The 22,498-nt window shown below is 37.5% G+C and overlaps 1 protein-coding gene across 1 annotated transcript in view; it reads left to right on the forward strand.

The window, feature by feature from the left end:
* The first annotated feature begins 6,451 nt into the window (after positions 1-6,451).
* The window catches only part of LOC103098266 (ecto-ADP-ribosyltransferase 5-like), a 34,953-nt gene continuing 18,906 nt past the window's right edge, over positions 6,452-22,498 (forward strand). Inside the window, exon 1 of the mRNA XM_007491038.2 lies at positions 6,452-6,504. The gene's annotated coding sequence lies outside the window, so the exon portion shown is untranslated. The remainder of the gene's footprint in view (positions 6,505-22,498) is intronic.

Raw genomic sequence — 22,498 nt, forward strand, 5'->3', positions numbered from 1 at the left:
TATCTTTAAAATTCATATGTATGAGGTAATAGAAACATCTCTCCATAGTAATGATGTATATGTTGTGGAGAAAGGCTTAGCCTGTATAGGACGATGTCCAAAAAGCATCTCAAAGGGTGAGATGTAAAGATCACCTCTGGGCCTGGTTATAATATAAAATAGGGCCAGAGGGAGAATTTCAGGCCATTTAAAATGAGTCTTAGTGCACAATTTTCCAATCATAGTTTTTAGTTCTTTATTCATTCTTTCAAGTTGACCTGAGATCTGGGGATGGTATGATACATGGAATTTAGGAGTCATCCTCAATCATGAATAAATTTGAGATAGGTTCAAATAAAAATGAGTGCCTCTATATGAATCAATGCATGTTGGCAGGCCAAAGTCAGGAATAATTTCTTTTAAAAGCATTTTGGCAACAAAAGCCACTGTGGCTCAAGCAGTAGGAAATGCTTCAAGGGCCACCTGGTCAACTGATCTACTATGACCAGACAAAATTTATACTGTCCAACTTTTGACATAGTATAAAGTCCATTTGCAGATGTTCAAAGGGTGTGTAAGCTAGAGTATGTGACCAAAATATTTGCCACAAAAGGCGTGCTGATTAAATGCTTGGCAGGTAGGGCAGGCTATGGTAGTTATGCCCAGGCTATCCATACTCTTTTAACAGTGTAGCAGTCCACCCCTAGCTATGGGCAAGGGAAACAGTTGGTATGTACAGATTGCCTTAGAAGAGAGCATGCTCAGTCTTGAGCATGCTCAGTATTGCACGTGGCTGGGAAAGCCTCTGACCTTTGACCACAGCTTCTCCCAGGTTAGGCGGGAACACAGGTTTCTTTGTGCTCACCTGGTTAAGAGAAACCACACCTATACCTTGTCATTAACCAATGAGAATCATCCCTATGTACTGTGTATATTTGCATATCAAAGAGATTAAATAGGCCTCAGCCAGCTCCGCCTCTCTCTCTTCTACTCTTCCTCCCTTCCAGCTCACACTGATGGCTGTCTTTGCTGGAGCCTGGCCAAAGGCCAGGCTCCATCTTTAATCTTTCTCTATCATCTCTCCAACCTGTGTGGTATTGAATCTGGATCTCTGGACTGGTAAAAGCCTTCGGAAGGGTCCTTTGATCAGAGCTTGGCTGTGGCTCATTGGTAATTAATAAAGACTCATTCCTGCCACCTCATATCTCTACTTCGACTCCGTCATCCCCCTCATGGTATCTAAAACTTCTATCCCTTCTCTATCTTCCTACCTTAAAGCTTCTCTCTCCCCTCTGAGGAAGCTTTAAACAGAGTCCACAATACCCTGGGTACTAAAATGACTATTTTTATAAATAGATTTGCGAATTTGGTAATAAAAATTTCTAGGGAGTAGGGGTTTGCTGTCAGATGATATCCATACTCCATTTCTCAATTTGGCCTTAAATTTTTGCTTCCATTTGTTCACTTCCTTGTCATTATAAGAAAGGGATATAATTGGGTCATTATGAGTTGTCAATCGTAAAATCAACTAAGGCTGCTAGTTTTGTAGAGGTATCTGCCAAGTCATTCCCCCTGGAGATAGGGTCAGTGCCATGTGTATGGGTAGAGCAATGAACTACAGGTAGGGCTTCAGGGAGAAGGAGGGCAGAAATAACTTCATTAATGATTTCTGTAGCATTCCAAGCATATTCACATCTATGAAATATAAATGATTGTATGGTTACTGTGTCTTCAGACACAAGGTGATACTCTGATATTTGTGAGTGAAATCTTAACCTAGCCATGCGTCCATTGCCCAAGGCAAACTCATTAACATTTGGTGTGGAGTACATTCCTTTGTGAAAGCGCTGGTTGAAATCTATAAGCCCAAAAGGTGTCACCTTTACATTGCCATCCAATCTGAATTATCTATGCTTTGTTACATAATTGCTATATGCTTGAGAGTGCCTCCCAAACCACGCTGGAATAAAAACAGAAGGCAACCCCGTGATTTTCTCTTGGAATCTTTTTCCCTCTTGGAACGTTTCCTCTCTAGGAACCTTCTTCTCTCTTGGACCTCTAACCTCTATTGGCTTTGCATTCTCTATATTATTTCCTTTCATTTCCACGTGCTCCACTGGTTCTCATATTTTCCTTCCAAGGAGAATATCATAGGGGTTCATGCCTACCCTATCTAAATATTGTCTTGTCTATGTCTCTCATTCTTCACCCTGATTCTCAGACTCCCTGCCTCTCCTTGGGTCCAACCCACAAAGTGAAAATCCCTTTTTGTAGACCCTGCTGGACAGGGAATCTACAATTTCTGCATTAGCTATATATTTTCCAGATTATGTTAAAATTTGCCTTTGAAGTCAAAGCATACCCACTGCGTGACATATGCTGAATGCATATCTTGAGTCTCTGTAAGTTGTTGCCTTCTTATCTGTGGCAATTATACAGGCATGTTTTAGAGCTATCAGTTCTGAACCTTGAATACTTATATTTGAGGATGGTGATACTGACCACAGAGTGACAAATTCTGTGACTACAGCATCTCCTGCATAAAGTATGCCATCCTTCCTTCATAAAAGAAGAACAATAAGTATATAATAAGAGGTCTATACTGGTTAAAGAAGTGTCTAGTAAATCATTTCGAGGTTTTTCCACCATGGACACTAAAGTTTCACAATTGTACAAAGATTCTCCTGAAACTAGTAAATCAAGAAGCAAGGTTGCAGGATTTAGAACTGCACAGCATTTTAATGTGATGTTTCCATTATTTAACAAGGTTACCTCATACCTTGTAATTCTCTGATCAGAAAATGCCTGTGTTTTATGTCATAGCAACAATGTCTCAACATCATGTGGGCACATTATGGTTAAAGGGCATTCCAATACTAAATCAGTAGATTTAGTCACCAAAAAGTCTATGCCATCTACACCTCTAAGACATGGTGGTGTTCCTGAAGCTACTGGGTCCAGCTGGTCCAAATAATAGGCAATTGGGCATTGAACACGTCCCAAAGTTTGAGTTAAAACATCTGAAGATACCCCTTTCTATTTGTGTACATATAAAGTGAATGGTTTATTGTAATTTGAGATGACTAGAGCAGAGGCAGACAGGATAGCCTATTTTACTTGTGAAAGAGCTGACAGATGTTCCACTTCTAATTTTAGCAGTTTAGGGCCTGAATTTTTTGTTATTACTATAAGGGGCTTAGTGATTTTCCCATAGCAAGGGAACCATTGCCTACAAAACCCTGTTGTACCAAGAATTGCCCTCAATTGCTTATTAGTGGATGGTGCGCTCAATTTTTTACTATCTTCAGTATGCTTAGATGAAATAGAATGGGAACCAGCAGTTAAAATGAACCCTAAAAATGTGCCTTCATGGAGACATCACTGAACTTTTTCCTTTGAGACCTCGTGGCTTCTCTTATGCAGTTTGAAAAAGAGATGTTTGCTATCTTCTTGGCACACTGCAGTATTTGGTGAGGCCAAGAGCAAATCATCCGTATATTGAATCAAACTCCTATGCTCAAATGTAATGGTGTCTGTGTCTTCACTCAGAAATTGTGAAAACAATGTAGGGCTATCCACGAACTCTTGGGGTAAATGAGCCCAGGTCCATGGGAACTTTTCCAGGTAAAGGCAAATATATGCCTAGAGTCCTCATGAACCAGAATAGAAAAGAATGTAGAGCACAAATTCTATTACAATAAAGTATGTAGCTGTATAAGGAATGTTAGAGAGAATTGAATTTAGGTTTAAAACCACAGGATGTCTTTTAATGACATGATTGTTAAAAGCTCTTAAGTCCTGGATGGTTCTATAGACAAGTTTTCCATGGGGTCTAATTTTGGCTTTTTCACAGGTAGGATTGGTGTATAATATGCAGATTTACAGGGAACTATGATACCTCATTCAATTAACAAATTTATCACTGGGGTAATTCCCTCAATTGCTTCCTTTGAGGGAGGGTACTGAGGAATGGAAGGAGGCAGACCAGATTTTGTCTGAAGTTGAACAGGAACAGCTGGTTTTAATAGGCCAACATCAGAAGATGCTGTTGCCTGGAGAGATTTGGGAATATCACCTGGGATTGTGAAAATGGGTTTCTTCATCTCCTGACTGGTTGAAAGAAGTACAGGGAGTAAATTAAAAGATTCCTCAGGTAATTCCAGTGATATAGAGCCATCTGGAGAGCAAGTTATTGTGGCTCTAAATTTTCATAAAAGATATCCCCAGGAGATTTACTGGGGAGCTAGGCATTAGAAGGAAAAAATGTTCCACTGCTAAGGGTTCTACAGACACCATCCAAGGGGAAAACTTTGGGGCCTCTAAGTATGGCCCTGATACCTTTTTACATGTAGTGAACCAATGTAACTACAATCAGAATCAGGTATTCTCATCAAAACAGATCTGGAGGCCCTAGTGTCCAGGAGACAATAATAATAAGTATTTCCAACTTTTAGGGTTACATGAAATTCATCAGTATGGCAGGGAGGTGGGGGAGTATATAGGGATCACTGGCATTAAGACATCAGGGTCTGGGAAATCAAAGGTTGTTGTACCCCCTGATCCCAGTGCCCTTCTCTCCCTCACACTTTCATAAAGATCTTTGGGTAGTACCTTGGGTTCCTCTAGGCTGAGGGGCAGTCTCATTCTGAGTATAGTATGGACAAGCTCCACTTTGGATATATTGTTGTTGGGTATTTTGGTGTCAGTTATTGGTTGCCTGATTTGGAGTTGGATGCGGAGTATTATTTCGATAATTGTTATTATTTCTATAGTTGTAATTTCTGAAGTTATTTATAAAGTTATTATTCCTAATTGCTTGTTTTCAATTCCTACAGTTCATCATTATGTGATCCCTTTTTGCACAGAAATAACATATAACTGACTGATATGTGAATTCTTGCAAAGGGGTAATTGCCACTACCTGACCTCTTTCTCTTGTTTATCAAGTCTTTCAGTTAAGGATTTTAGTTCCTTCCTTAATTCTGCTACCAAATCATTTGTTTCCACATTTTTCTGTTCACGGCCCTTTGATACATCCACTGCAACCCTCCTTGTTTCCTCAAGGTCCATATTAGGTCAGTTTGGGAAATTTGTCTTAAAATAATCCTAGACCACTTTGCAACAGTTATTCACAAACTGCCATCTAATTGTCCTTACATTCCTTTCTTTAGTAAGGTCAAGGTCTATGTACCTCCCTCCCAACTCAATAATTCTATCCATAAACTGGGAGGGTGTCTCATCATCTGATTGCTTTAGGCTCTTAAACTTGGTCCATATGCTTGGCCTGTCAGAGCAATTTCACATTGCCTTTAGCAATGCCTCTCTAGCACAGCATAGTTATAAATATTCTTCATCATTTACATCCCATTTTGGGTCATGTTCTTGCCAATGAAGGCCAACTCTTCCTTGGACTTTATTAACAATAGAAATAGTTTGTCAGGTCAGCATAAGTCATTGACTGTGTTTTGATTGAAGTGTCTATGTTGTATTCGAGCTGTTCTGAGAGGTCTATTTTTCAGTTACAAGATAAATATTTGCATGACAAAATGGAGTAAATGACTATGCTAAATATATGGGAAACCTCTGATGAGACAGATGGCCATAAAAAGCCATATAAACAACTTTATCAGTTATTTATGTAGTAAACTATACCAATCAAACTATGTAGTAAGCATCTCATACCTAAAAGTGTAAAAAAAAAAACAAAAAAAACAAACAAACATGGGAGGCCCAAGCCAGCATTAGTCTATTCCCTGGAACGCAACTGGGACTGACTGTCCTATCCCTGAAACTCAAGCAATCTGTGTTTCCTTGAGGGCAGTGCTGATTGAAAGAGACGTTCCAGATGTCATTCTCTGAGGGAAACAAATGACAACCTTGGACTGGGCAAAGAGGGAACCATATTTTGGAGGTAGTCTGGTATGAGATTAGTTTATTGGAGTCTCTCAGATGTACGTGGAACAACTAGGTGGATATCTTATAAGAGTGCCAGGCTAAAGTCAGAAATACTCCTCTTCCCAAGCTCAAATCTGGCTTCAGATACATACTTGCTGTGTGACTCTGAGCAAATTACTGAACCTTACTTCCTCAATTTCCTTGACTGTAAAATTATTTGAATAAGGAAATGGAAAAGCACTGTAGTATCTCTGCCACAAAAAAAAATGGGGCCAAAAAGAGTCAGACACAACTGGAAAGAATAATTGGACATAGCAAGATTTAGGTGAGTAATTTGTTCTTAAAGGAGAGTGTTGTTTTTTTATATTTTTATGAATAAAGTTTGACTGCAGGCATTGAGAAATGAAAGTCTAATTTGTGTTTTCAACCTCTAGTTAGCATAAGTAATGATAAAATGACTATACACCTGCTGCTCACCAAAAATAAGACCACAAACCATATTCAGCCATGCCACAAGTGAAACTGAAAGCATCTTCATGATAAATAAAAATCCAAATGTCAATACCTTCTCACTCAAGCCAGAGTCAAGCAGCACAACTGGGTCTACACCGGAATATCTCACAAAAACAGGTACATTACAGAGAATTTTGGCTCTTCTAAGGATACTTTGGGAAGGCAGGAGGGAGGGGATTTTTATGAACTCCCTATTTTTCTTGGCATTATCTTCTTTTCAATCTACTAGGCTTGAATGTTCAGTTATTACTGATTCTTCCTTCTGTTTCCTTGTTGAATCTTCTGCCTTCTACCTGGCTCTCTGGCCCCCACAAAAAGGGCCCTAGGATTCTTATGAGTGAGAATTCTCCCTCTCTAACCTGATCATTCAGCTCCCTGAGCTTTTCATACTATGTACCCCCTTTTACTCTCCCCAACCACCACCATCCCTTCCAATTCCAACTCGGGGGATGACAATCTTTTAACATTACAATTCCCAGAATAGACTTAGCAATCCTTTGCCCACTTGACTCTTTTCACCATCCCTATGACTTCTCAGACAAAAACCTGATGACCTCTCCCCTATATATGGTTTTCTTCTATTAGAATGTAAAGTCCTAGGAGACAATCTTGCTTTTTCTTTTGTATCCTCAGTGTTTAGCACCATGCAAGGCACATAGTAAGTCCTTAATAAATGGTGGGAGTTTTTATAATTTTTTCATTCACTTCATTCTCTCTTTCCTTTCCACATTCTTTTCTTTCTTCCTTCTTTTGTTTCCTTCTTTTCATCCTTCTTTCTCCCTCTTTCTTTTTTCTTTCTTCCTTTCTCTCCACAATATTGAATCAGTTACCACATAGAAACAATTCAGCCTCTTTAACAATTCTCATTTTAACTCTCTCCTTGTCACTTTCATAGCATCCACTCTAGCTTAGGCTAGATTTATTTAAGACTCACTTAAAGCCCTCTACATTCTGGTTTGATCCTATTTTTTAACCTTATTTCATATTATTAGCCATATAAAAGTACTAACTGTTCTCTGAACTAGGCAATCCATCTTTCATCTCTCTTCAATTACTTAGGCCATCCCCCATTGCTGGGAAGTTTCCTCTGCACCTCTCCAAATGGTTGTCTTCATTTAAATCTCAACTCTGGTGAGACCTTTCCTCTTCTGTGATCCCTCCCTCAAGCTTCTGGACTCCTCAAATTACTTTATATTTACTTGTCTGTGTGTGTGTTTGTGTGTGTGTGTGTGTGTGTGTGTGTGTGTATTTTATATCCCCTAGTAGACCGACCTTGAGGGTTTCCTATGTTTCTTTTAATCTTTCCTATTGATTATTGATTTTTATTTTTTATGGTCCACATCTATGGTTTTATACATGTGAGGAAAGCTCATTGGAAAAACTCAGTAAACCAAGGCAGATTAGTGGTTGTTTGAAATGTGTTCTCTTAGAGGGTAGCCATGGGCACTGAGAGTTAAGTGGATTGTCCCTTGTCATGTGGTCACTATATGTCAGAGATAGAACTTGAGCCCAGTTCCTGACTTTAAGGATTACTCTTTGTCCCCTATGCTCTTATGTCCTCAACATATAATTTCCTAACCTTTTTGGTGTCATGGACCCCTTAGCCAGTTTGGTAGAGTCAATGGAACAGCTTTCCAAAATAAAGTTTTTAATTGCCTAAGACAAATGGGATTACAAAGGAAACTAATTGTGTTGGAATATTCAGTGTATAGATAGGAAGACTGCTATGACAATGGACCTACTTAGTAGGCCTAATAACTTCAGTAATTTCAAAGTAGAGATGAGAAAAATTATATTTAAAGATATCTGTAAAAACTACAATATGTAATATAGAAATATATGTAATTGTGATTGTTGATAAAATTAGAGGTACTACTGTTATTAACTATGGTTTTGGGTCTATACTAAAAAATAATGGAAATGTTTGATTTCAGTAAGTTAGTGAAAAGAACACATGTGAAACCCAGTGGAATTGCGCATCAGCTATCGGTTGGGGGGGGGGGAGGAAAAGAAAATGATCTTTGTCTCCAATGAATAATGTTTTGAAATGACCAAATAAAATATTGTTTAAAAAAAGAGAAAAAAAGAAATTAGTGAAAATACAGGGGCATTCTTTTTCCCCATTCAAGTTCAGTGACCATCCTCTCTGTAAGAAGGACTCTAGGTGAAAAACATTTGCTCTAAGGGCATTCTTTAAAGAAAAAATATCCCATTATATCTATGTACCATGATTTATTCATCCATTCAATAATCACAGGCAATATAATGTCCCCTGCATATTATATGTTCTTTATAAATGTTTGTTGAATAATGAATAAAAGAATAAATGTTTTCTTTATTAATGACTCTCCTATAAGATGAAACTTGTCAAAGAAAAAACTCTTCTTCCTCTATCAGCTAATCAATCATCAAATATTTATTGAGTGCCTACTATGTGCCAGGTACTATAAGAGGCTGAGAATACAAAGACAAAAAATATATAGTCTTTGCCCTCAAAGGGCTTACATTCTATCAGAGGAAATAATATGTATGCATATAAGTTCCATGTTTCTTCTTTGCTGTTTAGCAGACTGGAAATAAGCACAGAGAAGATAGGTATAATCCAGATTTGGGTTTTGACAAGACCTAACCATTAATCAGGAAAGGAGGCATGGAATATGAGGGCAAAATACAATGCAGAGTTGAACTGATTAACAATAGGATCAATATTGGGAAATGAGGAAAGGGATTAGACAGGAACGATGCTCTATTGGAGAGCACTAAGAGGTAGAACAACATGTGGGGTAGATGACTCACAATGATGGATAAAGTACAGGTATAGGAAAAGTGAATTTTAGGAGATAGATTTTCAAAATTGTTGATCATGGAAATGGAACACTCTCTGGGTGATAGTGAAATCAGACTGTGACTATCCCTGTGTATGACTGAGAAGTAATGAAAGTACAGGAACTAAGATGAATGAACTGTATAGACAGGGTGATTTGTGTTGAAACTTCTTAATATAAAGGCAAGGGCTGCGGTGGAAAGGAATACAGTGTGAGTCAGATATTCTACTCATTGAGAAATAAGGAACAATGACCTTGTGGTTCATACATAACATAAAAGAAAATTATATTGCACAATATCCCTCAATAAAATGATCCTCAAAGGAGAAGAGGTTGCTGAGTGAGTGATGGCAGCAAAGAGGATTTAGAAGAAGGATAAATACACTTATTCTTCCTGGCCAAGTATGGTAGGCAATGTGAGGGAGTGTGTATATCCAAGCAATGAAAAGAATGGACCAGCAATGCAGTGTCTTCTGGGAGTAACCCAGTTCTTTAAGAGCACCAGAAGATAGAAGGGACACAAAAAGAAGAGACTCAAGATGAAACCAAGTTGGTTAATGGAAAAAAAGGACTCCAAAACTAACAAACTGGAAAGTAACCAGAGCTGAATTGTGACTTGAAAGAGGAAGGGCTGAGGTGGGTATTGATGAGAAAACAAAATGTGGTTACCAAGTTGGGGTAGGAGATCATGGGGTGTGGTTTTCATTTAAGTAGCAAGGGGGTTTTGCATCAATAGTAAGGGGAGGAAATTTGCTAGCCATAGAGTATATAGAATGTTGTGACTTCAGTTCTCACTCTCAGGAGTCCTTCCAATGATAGGGTAGGATCAATTCTTCTGTAAATTCTTGGGGAATAAGAGAATCTTATTCCCTGTCTCCTGTCATATCTCCTGTCATAAATTAAGTCCTGGCAGCAAGAAGATTACTACCTGGATCTCTCTTCTAGGTTTAATCCTCAAGAGGAAGGCCAGGTATTTCTAGTTTCTCCTGGAAATGAAAACTCAAGTGCCTGGGCTCTATTCCTAGAGGTTTCTGTGGACTAGGTACTAGACTAGGACCAGGAGATAAGAGGTAAGGCAGCTTAAGTGAGATTTTGGTCTTGGGCTAGATCTTGTCCAATAGTCAAGGCTTTGAGGAATTAGCAAGGTAGTAAGAGAAGACTGAGTAGTTATGATGATGAAATGAAGTGAAGCTGGGCAAAGTAGCAGAAAATCCCATTATGATAGGTTGTTGGGGAAGAGGATAAGAAAACTTCTCACAGTACAAAAAGACATTTTCTCCAGCTCTGCTGACCTGTAAGTAATCTCAAAGATGAAGGTGTTGACTTGTATCTTGGAAAGTCTTGCCCTGATGGAGGTTCAAGTTTCTTTGTATAGAACTCCCCTCACTCTTCTCTTCCCCTTATCTTTTTTTTTTACCAGTCCTAGTCTACAAAACATTAATTCATGAAGCATGATATGATTTTTAAAAGGGGAGGAAAACAAAATCTCTGGGTCCAGGATCAGAAGGTATAGAATGAAATTAGGCAGAGACAGTCACCAGAGACAAATTCTGAGATCAGCAATATCATCTCTCCAGAGTTCAGACCTCCCTCCCTTCCCACATGCCCTTTTTGCTAGGAATCCTGGGGATATAAAGTCTTATTTTCCTGGGGTGGATCACAGTACAGAAAAGTATAGCCAATGCCCAGAGAAGAAAGGTACCAAAAGTACTTCAAGACTCCAGATGCACCCCTTATCACCAGAGGCAAACATGCTGGAACTTCTCCAAAGTTTGTCCTCTCCAAAGGCAGAATTTTATTTCATCCCTCCATATCCTACTGCCCAAATATTTTATCCCTGCTCTCCTAATGACTATCAAAATATGTGAGAAATCTAAAAAAACAATATCCACCTCTCCCTCTGTCCAGATCAGTCAAGCATGGTTTTTGTGTCCTTCTACTCCTATCCCGTCTCCTCATTTCATCTGTTAGAAATAAAGAAATCTGCACCAGAATTTGGAGCTGAAAAATCCAACATTATTTGTGAAATAGAAGAATAGAGCTAAAGGTAATCACCACACCCAGAATGTGATAAAGATCCTGTTTAGATGTTATCCAGATTGTTTTATAGGCTTTTGACAATTATCAGAAGTGATTAACAGGACCACACATTCAGAGTTTGTTAAGAACATATTATTAACTTTGGTAATATTTGTTGAGTTAATAAATTCTAGTAAAAGGTTAAGGTAAGGTACATTGTCAAGCATTTTACTTGATCCTATAACTAATAGCCTAGCATCTTCAGACTCAATACATCTCTCTGAAGCCAGAGGTTCCTATCTTGGTCATAAAACTCTGCGAAGCCTGTAGTGAGTATAAATCTTTACAAGAGCAAATATCATCCTGGACTTGTCAAGGCAGTCTTCCTGTTATCTCATTAGGACAAACAACTCAAGCTGTGCACTAAACATTCCAAATGAACATAGCTCATCTCCTGTTGCATGAGTTACATCTCCCCTAGATTACTACAGAGACTAAAGAGACAGCAGAAGCTTTTATTATTGTTAATTGCTATTAAATTCTAACACACTAATATGATTAATATTCTCCTTCGCTATTATCATAATTAATATATTATCAATTAATGTAATGACTATTTATAAAATCATAGTTGCATTTGCCTAACTAAAGAATAATATGTGATTTTTGCTTTTGTGATCATTGATATAAAAAGGAATAAAGGCAGTTCCATTTACATATCCCTCCCTTTGACAGATCTCTATCCTGACTCCTTCTTAAATGCAATCACTTAAAAAGGGAGATAGTTGTTCCAGATGATCTCCATGCCTGACAACTTGGTGACATCCACACTCTCAAAACCACTCTCCACCTCTAATACAATTCATGCTTTCATTCCTTTGTTGTCATTAGCCTTTAGATAAGAGTAAAGTTCTAAGAATTGCTTTGTGGATGAATTTTTAGTCAAAGAACTTGAGTTTACATCCAGGATTGGTCATTTGCTACTTATGAGACTTTGAGCAAAGCTTTTAAGCTTTCTGGTTCTCAATGTTGTTTCACAGACCTTATCTTTAAAATAAGGAGGCAAAACTAAGTGACCCCTTGATGTCTCTTTTAGCAACAAAATTATGCTCTTCTGATCTTCCTTCTCTTCTCTCTCATTTGAATGTTTTTAGATTCGTTACTTATTCTCCATTTAATAACTCCTTAGAATATTTTTCAACTGTGATACCCAATTCTAGGAAATAATTAATTCTTTTCCCATCTCAGTTATTTTTATCTGATTTCCTTTCTGGAATTCACCAGCAAATGTTTTCTTCATTTCTTGATAGAAAGTTGAGTTCTAATAAGCAATTTTTTTTCTTGAGAGTGCTAATTTTCATCCTTATTTCTTCGTATAGTTAGTCCACTATTATTTGTTAAGCACCTACCCTGGACAAGGCACTTTGCTAAGTTCTAGGGATACAAAGAAAGGCCAAAAAAGAGTCCCTGCTCTCAAAAAGCTCATAGTCTAAAAGGACAGACATCATGCAAACAACTATGTACAAATTGGATAAATACAGGATAAATTGGGGTTAATATCCAAAGGAAAGAATTAAGATTCAGGACTGGGAAAGAGTTCTTGCAGAAGGTAGGACTTTAACTCAGACTTCAGTGAAGCCAGGGAAACTAGGAAGCAGAGATGTAAAAGGAGAATATTCAAGGCCCAGAGCATATCAAATGGAAAAACTCCGAATTGGAAGACGGAGTATGATGTGTGAGGAACAGTATGGAGGTCAATGTCACTGGATCACAGAGTATATGAAAGGGAATAAGATATAAGAAAATTAAAAAAAATTTTAAATGACAGGTTATAAAGGGTTTTGGTAGTCAAACAGAGGATTTGATAATAAGAAGACACTGAAGTTCTTTTGAACCACTGCTTTGCCATTTCCTCTCCAGTTCATTTTACAGATGATAAAACTGAGGCCAACAGATCTAAGTCACTTGTCCACAGTCATATAGCAAGTATCTGAGGCTGAATTGAAGTCAGATCATCCTGACTCCAGGCCTGGAGATCCATCCACTGTACCTAGCTGCCTCAATATTTTTGTAATTATCTCATTACAATTACTGGGATTCTTGGAGTTGTTGCTGAAGTAGTTTGTTTTTATACTGTTGCTCTATTTGGTGTTTTCCCTGCTATTTTGAAAAGCTATAGAAGGGCTGAGCTTAGAAATAAGTTCTCATTTCATCATATTTCTGGAAATTCCCCTACTTCTTTCTAATTCCTCCCTTCCTCCTTCTCCCTCCCTTCTCTCCCCCCCCCCTCTCTTTCTTTCTCTTTCTCTGTGTGTATGTGTCTATCTCTCTCTCTCTTCTCTCTCCTCTCTCTCTCTAACCCTTACCTTATGTCTTAGAATCAATTCTAAGACAGAAGAGAAGCAAGGGCTAGCAAATGGAGTTAAGTGACTTGCCTCAATTACATGTAAAAATAATTTTCCCTTCTTTTCTAAGTTTGAGTCAAATTCTTACCCTCCCTTTCCCCCCCTTCCCAAACCTGAGACAGCAAGCAATCTAATATTAATTTTACATGTATAATAGTATAAAACATCTTTCTGTGTTAGTTAAAACATTTTTCCATCTTGGTCCTTTTGTGAAAAAAGCCTAAAAAAGCAAAATAAAAGTGAAGAAATGAAGTGAAATATAGTATGTCTCTGTTTGCATTCAGACTCCATCAGTTCTTTTTCTGGAGGCAGATGTTATTTTCCATCATGAGTCCTTAAGAATTTTCTTGGATCACTGTATTGCTAAGAATAGTTAAGTCATTCACAATTGTTCCTCATATAATATTGATGTTACCATATGCTCCTGGTTCTACTCACCTTGTTTTGCATCAGTTCTAGGCTTTTCTTAAATCATCCTTCACATCATTTCTTTCATCACAGTAGTATTCTATTACAATCATAGACTAAAACTAGTTCAGCCACCCAACTTATGGACATACATTCAGTTTCCATTTGTAAGTGTTAAATTAGGGTTTTGACTAAATAAGAGGGTTATAAATTCAATGTTGTGGTTGCCAAATTAAAAATATCATCACTAAGCCAGAAAAAAACTGTTAGCAGCTTTTATTTATAACGAGGAAAAGAAAGAGGTGAAGTATGAAATGTAGGAGGGGAAAGAGGTAAGGAGTTGCCTAGCTTACCCTAAGTGCTGATCTGATGAAATTCAGCTTGCTCTCCAACAAAGTTCCAATATCCATATGGAAGTCTGAGTCACTCACCCAGCAAGCCAATGCAGGATCCAAGGAAAAGAGCCTCTCCACAGAACTTACACTGAAGGGAGTTTCCCACCAAAGTGCCAACAAGCAGAGAGGGTCTCCTCACAGAGCCACCAAGGCATGAATCTCTCCAAGTCAGAAGTTCCAGTGGAATCTTCAACCAGGGTTCCACCAATACAGCCTCCTCCAAAGCCAAAGCGAGAATCTCCACAACCAGTCTCTCCAGAAACCAGGAAAGGAATCCAAATCCGAAACCAATCTCTCCAAACATCAGGAAGGGAATGAATCTCCCAGACTATGTTGGTCTCTTTTTATATCCCTTTTTTCCACATAACTTCTTGTCACTCCTCCTTCTTCACTGAAACCAATGGCAGTCTTTCAGTTTGCCTAGCACTGCCCAAGGGGGGGGGGTGCTGTAGTGGCCTTTGGAGTTGTCACTTGCTCTAGTAAGTGACTTGTGAACTCTCATACTTAATGGTAAGTAGGAGTACTTTAAGTTCTTGATTTGATTAGCTAAAAATAGGCAAGGGGAGAGTTAATTCTGTTTTCACAATACCCCCCATGATTCTTTGGGGAGATTAGTCTCCCCAATGAATCATTTAACATAACTAGCTTATACTTCTAAATATCTTCTAGCTGAGGGTGCATACAATATTGCACTTTCTAAGAGGAAAGTATGATAGTTGGAGATAAGAAGGAAATAGAAGAGAGAGAGCAAAACCAATGTTTTTTAGGTGCATTGACAAAAAGCCAATCAGGGGGTAATTCCCTTTGGCATAAGAGTTTACATTCAGAATAAATTGTATGTTCAACCCCTTCAGTACAATCAATTACATCCCAAAGTTCATTCTGGATCTTCTGATTCAGTGTAGGTTTCTTTATGGTACTTTCTCCAAACAGTTCACTTTCTTGATTTGAGGAGTTAGCAAGCTTCTTTTCCTGAAATTTCTCTCAAAAATTTTTAAATCTTGAAATTTATGAAAATTATACACAATTTGTTATCACCACAAAAGAGCTACTATAAATATTTTTGTGCAAATAAGTCCTTTTCCAAGAAATAGAGTAGTAGATAAGTAGGGTAGATTACCTTCCCTTTTCTTTTGAGACTCCAGTTTGAAAAGGACCTGGGAAGGGCAGAGTCAGAGGAATCAAACATAGCCAGGTAGATATTTTTGAGGTGATAAAAGTATAATATTGAGACAACCTCTGATAATATGGTGGTCATGGTAATGGAGAAAATGGAAGTATATATGAACTTGTGGGTGAAGAATAGGTAAGATTTGGTAGCTAATTTTTTAGAGGGAATATAGGAAGATGAATCAATGAGAACTTTACATTTTGGAACATAGCGGTTCTGGAGACCCATAGTATCCAACTAGATCAAAAGAAGAGTAAGTCCAAGGAAAGCTCTATAATGTAATTAATGATAAGGGCTCTGAATTAGAATTTAGAAGATAGGGGTTCTAATGCTAGCTTCACCACTAATTATTTTTGTGTCTTTGTTTTCTTTCAATCTCTGAAAAGAAGGGTGATTGAATCTGAGGTTAGTCATTCTTCCAATAGATAGTATCAGCACTTAGTGTACATAGTCCTTGGCACATAAGTGTTTGATTATTGACAGGGTAGGGGATTTGAGAACTTGACCAGGTGTTATAGACTCTGTTCTTCCAGATGAGCAGCCAAATGCCTGGGGCTCGATTATAGAGGTAAGTGGCTAAGTGTTCCTCTCTGAGTCTCAGCACCTTTGTCCATAAAATGAAGAGATTGAATTTAATGGTGTTTCAGATCCTTATAGCTCTGGTATTCAATGAAATCAGGCAAAAAGGTACAAACAGAAAGTATTTTGATTCAATTCAACAAAAAAAGTGCCTACTGTGTGCAAAGAAGAGTTAGGGTCACAAAGACAAAAATTAAATAATTCCCATATAATTCACATTCTACTGGAAGGAAACAACATATAAACAAAAAAGTAATGGCTTCTTTAAAAAAAATTCTTACCTCCCATCTCTTTTTCCTAAACTCTTACCTTCCATCTTAGAATCAATACTCAGAATTGGTTCCAAGGCATAAGAGTGGTAAGGCTAGGCAATAGGGGTTGTGACTTATCCAGGGTCACACAGCTAAGAGATGTCTGAAGCCAGATTTGAACCTAGGGCCTCCTGTCTCTAGGACTGGCTCTCAATGCACTGAGCCACTCAATTCCCCCCTACCTTTTATCTTAATATCAGTTCCAAGATGGAAGACCAGCCAGGGCTAAGAAATCAAGGTTAAGTGAATTGTCCAGAGTTATAACAACTAGGAAGTGCCTAAGACCAGATATTACCTAGTCCTCTCAACTACAAGCCTGGTACTCTATCCACTGTGCTACCTAACTTCCCCCAGAAGTATCTTCTTAAAGGAGGTGGCCAGTGGCCTGAGCTTTGAAAAGAACCAAGAATTCTGAAAGAAGGAGGCATGAAAGAAAATCATTCCAGAGATAGTGGGAAGGAAGAAGGTGAAATAGACAGCTTCTATGGGGGTTTAGGAGCAGGAGAAGAAATGTCATATAGGAGGGAAGTACATTTAAAACTTCCTTTTTAGGTTCTCTAGGAATATTAAGAAATAAATACAGATCTCTTAGTTAAAGAGACTCTTTTCTCTTTGCCATCTAAATGTTTGTAGTGTCCCTTGGAACCAGAGTATTATGGGAGAAACAATTTCTTTTGAATTTGAGAGATTTAAGGAAATATCTGAATAAACCTAAGATCATGTTAAAAGTCATTGAGATGAGAAGAGACTAAAAGGTTTGACAGGCAAATATAACTGTGAACTATTCTCTAAAAACAGATCATCTCTTCCTCAGGAAGTTGAGGGTTAGTTTTGATGTTTCTCACAATTATTGTTGTTCTGTCATTTTTAGTCATGTGTGACTTTTCATGACCCCATTTGGGGTTTTTTTGGCAGAAATACTGGAGTGGTTTGCCATTTCCTTCTCTAGCTCATTTTACAGATAAGAAAATTGAAGCAAACAGAGTTAAGTGACTTGCCAAGCCTCACACAGCTTTTCCAGATAAGGGCATTGTCCACTGTACCACCTAGCTGATTACAGATTTTGATATGCTTGTAGGTGTGGGCAAGTAGCTAGAATGTTGTAAATTTTAAATTTGGATTTCCATTGGATAAATTGGATAAGTATATTGATAAATTAATTGGAGAAAACTATTATTCATAGAACAGTTCATCTATGCTCTAAATGGTAACTACTTATGCTCCACTTTTGTGGCTGTGAGAGTGAAAATGAAAGCTACTCTGTACTGATCTCAGAATGCAAGTGATCTAAAATATCAGAACTGGCAGATGAATGGAACAGTTTTCTCATGTAGCTGATTTGGAGATACATTTAACTGAATTCGTGTGAATAAGATTTGTTTCAATGATATAGTTTTATGTTGGGACAAGATGCCTAAAGTGGGATGCATCGGCATCATTAGAAGGTTAGCTCCTGCTTGGGCCCAGTACTTGATTTTAGAACTTTGAGCTATTGTGTAAGGGTTAAAATAAAAAGGTTGGACTATATATATGTGTGTGTGTGTATATATATATATGTATATATATATACATATATATATATATATATGGTAGCCAAAATTATTACTGAAGTCAGAATGACTTTTTTTTAGTTAATTTACAAAATAGAGGGAAACAATTAGGTAAGGGAAAGAGAAAGAGGATAGAATGAGAAATCTAACTTCACGAGCTAGACTATTACTCAGGCCCTAGCTTTACTCTGGCAGGGCTCCAAAAAGCACCAGACAGAGGGTCCAGGGTTAAATTAAGCAAAGGTTCCAGTCATGTGGCCTCCTCCAAGATGGGGGAGGGGGCCTCTGTGGAGGCTAATCCTTCCAGGAGCCAGGAAAGGAGTCAGCCTTTTCACTCACCCACATGGTAGTCCTAAGGGAAAATCCAAGAGCAGTCCAAGGTCCCAAGCCAGAGCTCCTTCAAGGTCAAGTTCAAAGGCAAAAAAGCTCATCACAGAAAGTTTCTCCCACTTTTACAGACCCTTCCTTTCATCACTTCCTGTGCCTTCCTTCCACTTTACTTGGATCAATTGCAGCTATAGCTTTGCTTAGGACTACTCAGAGGGCAGTCAGTTGATTTCGATTTGTCATCCACTATAGCACACATGGGTCACAGACCTCCCCATACTTAAAGATAAGTGGGGTGTATACACTTCTGGTGATTAAATCTAATTAATTTACTAAATGGGGCTATTTCTAAAATCATAATTATAGTTGCCAAACTAAAGAATTATATGTGATTCCTTGTTTTATAATCACTGCTATAAAAGTAATAAAGGCAATTTCCTTTTCACCTGATTCTGTTCATTTCACTCTATCAATTCATATAGATTTTTTCTGACAGTATCTTATTCATTATTTCTTATAACACAATAGTATTCCATTACAATCATATACCACAAATTGTCCAGTCATTTCCCAATTGAAGGGCAGCTCCTCAATTTCTAATTCTTTGCCATCACAAAAAGAAATCCTATAAATATAATTGTACATATAGATCCTTTTCCTTTTTCTTGGATCCCTTTGGAGTAGACCTAGCAATGATATTGCTGGATCAAAGGGTATGCAGTTTTATAACCCTTTGGGCACAGATCCTAACTGTTCTCCAGAATGGTTGGATTAGGTCACTATCCCACCAATAAATTATCAGTGTACCTATTTTCTCTCACCCCCTCTAGCATTTGTTATTTCTGATAGGTATGAGGTGGCACCTAAGAGTTGTTTTAATTACATTTCTCTAATCAATAGTGATTTAGAGTCTGTTTTCATACTACAGATTGCTTGGATTTCTTCTTCTGAAAATTATCTATTCATATCTTTTGACAACTTATCAATTGGAGAACATAAAGTCCTTTATTTCAATCAAGCCTCATCAGTTGTCTGAGGCAGTAACTGCCCCGAGGTGGAAGATTTTGTCATTCCTGTTAAAAATATAATGAAGCAATCAAGTCTTTCTTGAGTCTTAAAAAAAAAAAAGTCTGAATTTATCCTTCCCTGTCCTTGGTCTTCAAACAGGGAGCCATCCCCTGGTAATAAAGCTTACAAATGAAAGGAAAAAAGCAGTTCAGGGAAGCCAACCAATATATTGTCCATACCGGAAAGCAATAAGGGACACAATATTCCACATATATAATCTCCCCACCTTCCTCCTCCCTAGCAAAATGGAACACTTTTAAAACTTTTCTTTGATGCTAAGCATTCAGTTTTGTTTTATTCTTTCGGTTTACATGGTTGTAGTCATTTTAATTGTGTATACTATTTCCCTAGCTCTACTTTATAATCAATATCAATTAATAATAGGCATTGAAGTGCTTACTATGTGCCAGAAACTATGCTATGTTCTAGGGTAAAGAAGAGGTAAAAGATAGTCCCTGCCTTCAAGAAGCTTACAATCTAAGAGAAAAACCAAAAGCAAACAAGCTATATGCAGGATGAACAGGAAATGATTAAGAGGGAGGGAAGACACTAGAATTCAGGGTTAGGAAGACCTCCTATAGAAGATGGGATTTCAATTTGGGATTTGAAAAAAGTCAGGGAAGCCAGTAGGGAGAGCATTCTAGCTAGAGAAAAAGCCCACTGTGGAGACATTTTTTAAAATTTCTAATGAAAGAATTTTTTCGAACTAATGAAAGCTTTTGGAAAGACCTTATATATTCTTAATAAGCAGTAAGAACAAATATTTCATTAATTGTTATTTATTATTAACATTAATATTGCTATTAACTTGAAAAATAATTGTGCCCTGCTCTAAGGATACATCAGTGGAAGTTTCCATCTGAGATGGAGCCCCTTTGTGATTTCATTTAATTTGTTCACTATTGAATCCAAATATAACTGTTTGAATTATTATTAATCAATTAGTCAATTCACACTTATTATTCACTATGTGCCAGTCACTGTGTTAAGTGCTGGGGATATGAAGACAGACAAAATAATAATTTCTTCCCTCAAGGAACTCATAATCTAAAAGGGGAAACAACAGGAAAACAGTTGTGTACAAACATGCCACATACAGGATAAATTAGAGATAAACTTAAGATAAACTAAACTTAAGGAGTTAATTATTAATTGTTATGGTAGTAATCTACCATTCAAGAGAAAAGGCCAAAAGTTCTTTTTAAAAATCCACATATTACAGGTAATTTGCTAAAAATGTTGAAAAGAAAGTTTTATGAAGATAATGGCAAGATCCTCTTGACTCAGTTTCCCTACTCTGCTATTTTCTTTCTAAGCAGGAAAGTTTCCTACCTACTGAGCCATGAATCTGACTATGAGACATTTGAATAATGTGGACCTCTGTTGCACAACTAAAAGGTTTCGATGACTTTTATCTAAAATAGATAGGTAATATTATTCTTTTTTTTAAAAAACCCTTACCTTCTGTCTTAGAGTCAATACTGAATATTGGCTCCAAGGCAGAAGAGTGGTAAGGGCTAGGCAATGAGGGTTAAATGACTTGCCCAGGGTCACACAGCTGGGAAGTGTCTGAGGCCAGATTTGAACCTAGGACTTCCCATCTCTAGGCCTGACTTTCAATCCACTGAGCTACCCAGCTGCCCCCGGTAATATTATTCTAATGTGCTTCTGGTATATCAATCTATGACTGTAAACTTTGACTTGATAGAACAACTTTAATGTTATTAGAACTGTGTCCCTCTTCCTCTTTTCATAGCAAAATAAATGAAAATATTTTAAAACTTTACCTTCCACCTTAGAATCCATAATAAGTATCAGTTCTAAGGCAGAAGAATGTTAAGGGCTAAACATTTGCGATTAAGTGGTCTGCCCAGGTTTACAAACCTAGGAAGTATCTAAGGCCATATTTGAACCCAGGTCCTCCTGACTCCAAGCCTAATGCAAATGTTTTACAATAAAATTGATTATTAAAGTCATCAGCCATCCCTGAATCTACAATAATGAAGGTACAAAGATAAAGAACCCTATTGTTCACCTTTTTACAATATTAAATTCTCTCAATCACTTGACTTGGGCCATTTGGCCAGGCTTGCCATATTTTTGCTTTCTGGTTTAAAAGTTTCTGTTTATGTATTAGATTGTTTTTTGCAGGACCTAATGATCCTGCCCCCTCTAATCACCTGAAACTAAGATATGAGGCTAAAATATACTCTCAAAAGGGAGAGTGATCAAAGATATAAAGGCCTAAATTATTTTTTTTTAACCCTTAACTTCTGTCTTGGAACTAATACTGTGTATTGGTTACAAGGCAGAAGAGTGGTAAGGGCTAGGCAATGGGGGTCAAGTGACTTGCCCAGGGTCACACAGCTGGGAAGTGTCTGAGGCCAGATTTGAACCTAGGACCTCCCTTCTCTAGGCCTGGCTCTCAATCCACTGAGCTACCCAGCTGTCCCCTAAAGGCCTAAATTCTTCATGATATAATAAGATATAAAGGCTCAAATTAAAATTCTTGATACTGTAACAAGTTTTACCTTAATAAAGGCAACAAGATAAGACTCTCCCTCTTGGGGGTTAGGATATACATATATTATCATACAATTTGTTCTCCAATGATAAAAAAAAATTCTAGGAGAATTTGGATTCACTGCAATCATTAATATCTTTAGAACTTCTATTTTTGGAGACAGTTAAAAGAACCAAAGTCCAAGAAAAGACATTGGTCTTCATATGATATATTTTGTATTTTTTCCTATAGATGATAGAGAACAAGATTGGAAAAAAGTGGAACCAATGTAGCAAATCTCCTCCAGAAGGCCTATTTTAATATATTCCAATGGATTTCATTCAAAGACAAAATCCAAGGGTATTGAATACATTTTAGTAATTGTCCATAAATTCTCAAGTTGAATTGAGTCTTTTGTGAGAATTGTTCTAGTAGTTGTAAAGAAACTTTCAAATCATGTGTTATTGTTGTTGTTTTTGTTTGTTTGTTTGTTTGTAGGACTAATTTCACAGAACAGAGCCTCAAGGATCTTTTTTAAGATTCTCCCACT

Source organism: Monodelphis domestica, chromosome 4 (genome assembly GCF_027887165.1).
Source record: "Monodelphis domestica isolate mMonDom1 chromosome 4, mMonDom1.pri, whole genome shotgun sequence".
NCBI classification, from domain to species: domain Eukaryota; kingdom Metazoa; phylum Chordata; class Mammalia; order Didelphimorphia; family Didelphidae; genus Monodelphis; species Monodelphis domestica.